The sequence below is a fragment of the Mustelus asterias genome, unplaced genomic scaffold, assembly GCF_964213995.1.
Source record: "Mustelus asterias unplaced genomic scaffold, sMusAst1.hap1.1 HAP1_SCAFFOLD_3559, whole genome shotgun sequence".
NCBI classification, from domain to species: Eukaryota; Metazoa; Chordata; class Chondrichthyes; order Carcharhiniformes; family Triakidae; genus Mustelus; species Mustelus asterias.
Window position 1 is genome coordinate 7,501 of NW_027593504.1, and position 2,500 is coordinate 10,000.

Genomic DNA, 2,500 nt, shown 5'->3' on the forward strand with positions numbered 1-2,500 from the left:
ACGGTGAACGGCCACTGTGTGACTCCGCAGGGAGACGTTCTGGTGCAGTCAGGGGCCTTTTTGTCTCCCGCCGCGGTGAAGCTTTGGTCGCATTCTAGTCACTCTCTCTTCAATCCCGGTACGGGGTACCTGTTCATGCTCACCATTCCTCGAGCACCCGCGTGCAGAGGGTGGGTGCGAGGTTTAAAGATTCGTGGTCCGCCTGTCGGTCCGGTCTCGTGCTGACTTGAGCGAGTGTCCTCCGCGTTCGAGAGAATGTGCCTGTCCGCGGGGGCAGCCGCGCTTGCGAGCGTTCCGCCGCGCCCCCTTCCCCAGCCCGCCGAGGTTGGGGCGTGCGGGGTCGGCTTGCGCCCGTAGCGTCGGCCTGTCCTCCGCGGCTTGCACCCGACTCAGTCCGCTGCGGCCTCGCCTCGACTCTCGAGCCTTCCGCCAGACGGTGACACCAGAGAACTCTGCCTCTGGCTGTTGCGGGGCGTGACGGCGCGTGTCGGGCTCCGGCCCGTCACCCACGCCGGCACTCAACGCCTGCGAGCGCCCTGTTGCCTCCGAGAAAGGTTTTTCGCTTGATTGTCGCTCGAGTGCGTGTGCCTCCGGGGCTCACGCCGTGGTACGCGCCAGGCTGGGGCTCCACCGTCACGTCGGCGGGGGAGCGTTTAGCGCGTCCCAGGATCGGACAACCTCTCCGGGGGCCCGAGCCGAAACCCGACACGGTATAAAAGTCGTAACAAGGTTTCTGTTGGTGAACACGTTGTGAAGGATCTTTGTCGGCCGGGGGCCCGCCACCTCTCCGGGGAGGGCGGCCCGTCACTCCTTGAACGCGAAGGCTGGCGCCGGTTGGGCCAGGCAGGAGAGCCCCACGGGGGCCGGCCCCGGGGCCAGGTATCGGACAACCTCTCCGGGGGCCCGAACCGAAACCCGTAACACAGAATAAAAATCGTAACAAGGTTTCTGTTGGTGAACACGTTGTGAAGGATCTTTGTCGGCCGGGGGCCCGCCACCTCTCCGGGGAGGGCGGCCCGTCACTCCTTGAACTCGAAGGCTGCGCCGGTTGGGCCAGGCAGGAGAGCCTCACGGGGGTTGGCCCCGGGGCCGTGGCCCGTACTGACGCTGGCGCCTCCCACGCGGGTGGGAGGTCACACCGACAATTTCGCCGTACCCGTCGAACGGGCCTGGTCACCCGTACGCACGTTCCGCCGAAGCCGGGCGACGTCGATCTCGGTCCCACTCGGTTGGGCCGGCGCGCGGGCGCCGCCACCGACGAGCACGCACACGCTCGGTTGCACGCCGGCAAGTCCATGCGGGTGCCGCACACGCTACGCCTGCGCCGTTGGAAGGGCTTCGCCGTTGGCTTCGTAGGGTGTCTTTGCAGTCCGTCCGAGAGGTGGGGGCACGCACGGCAACACGGCCGGCCTGCCTGCGTGGGACGATGCGGTCCTTTCGTTCAGCGGTTCGGCGGTTTGGCCGGCGCGAGCAGACGCTCGGAGGGAGACGGTGGCGTCAGCCACGCACTCACTCCGCTTCTGCAGTCCGGTCCACTCCGCCCGTTCTAGCTGCTCGTTTGGTCCCTCGCCCGCCAGCAGACCGTTCCGCCGACGGTGCTCCTCCTCCGCAGCGACTTCTGCCTAGCCGCTCTGCCGGGTGCGATGTCACCGGCGTCCGCACCGATCCTCGGCACGGCGCGTGTGCGCACCTGTGGGCCGCCGCCCCGTGCTCCACGTCCGTCTGTGTGTGCCCGCTGTGGGGACCGTCTTCCTCTCGCCTTGGCGACGGCTTGCGGGCTGCGACGTGACCTTGCCACCGCCTTGCAGCATTACATCCGCAGTTGAAACGAAGAGAGCTGCTGCGGGCTTGGGTGCTTGTCCTGGCGGCTTGTCGACGGGACCACGGTGAACGGCCACTGTGTGACTCCGCAGGGAGACGTTCTGGTGCAGTCAGGGGCCTTTTTGTCTCCCGCCGCGGTGAAGCTTTGGTCGCATTCTAGTCACTCTCTTCAAAGCCCGGTGAGGGGTACCTGTTCATGCTCACCATTCCTCCGGCACCCGTGTGCGGAGGGTGGGTGCGAGGTTTAAAGATTCGTTGTCCGCCTGTCGGTCCGGTCTGGTCTCGTGCTGACTTGAGCGAGCGTCCACCGCGTTCGAGAGAATGTGCCTGTCCGCGGGGGCAGCCGCGCTTGCGAGCGTTCCGCCGCGCCCCCTTCCCCAGCCCGCCGAGGTTGGGGCGTGCGGGGTCGGCTTGCGCCCGTAGCGTCGGCCTGTCCTCCGCGGCTTGCACCCGACTCAGTCCGCTGCGGCCTCGCCTCGACTCTCGAGCCTACCGCCAGACGGTGACACCAGAGAACTCTGCCTCTGGCTGTTGCGGGGCGTGACGGCGCGTGGCGGGCCCCGGCCCCTCACCCACGCCGGCACTCAACGCCTGCGAGCGCCCTGATTCCTCCTTTTTTTCGCTTGATTGTCGCTCGAGTGCGTGCGCCTCCGGGCTCACGCCGTGGTACGCGCCAGGC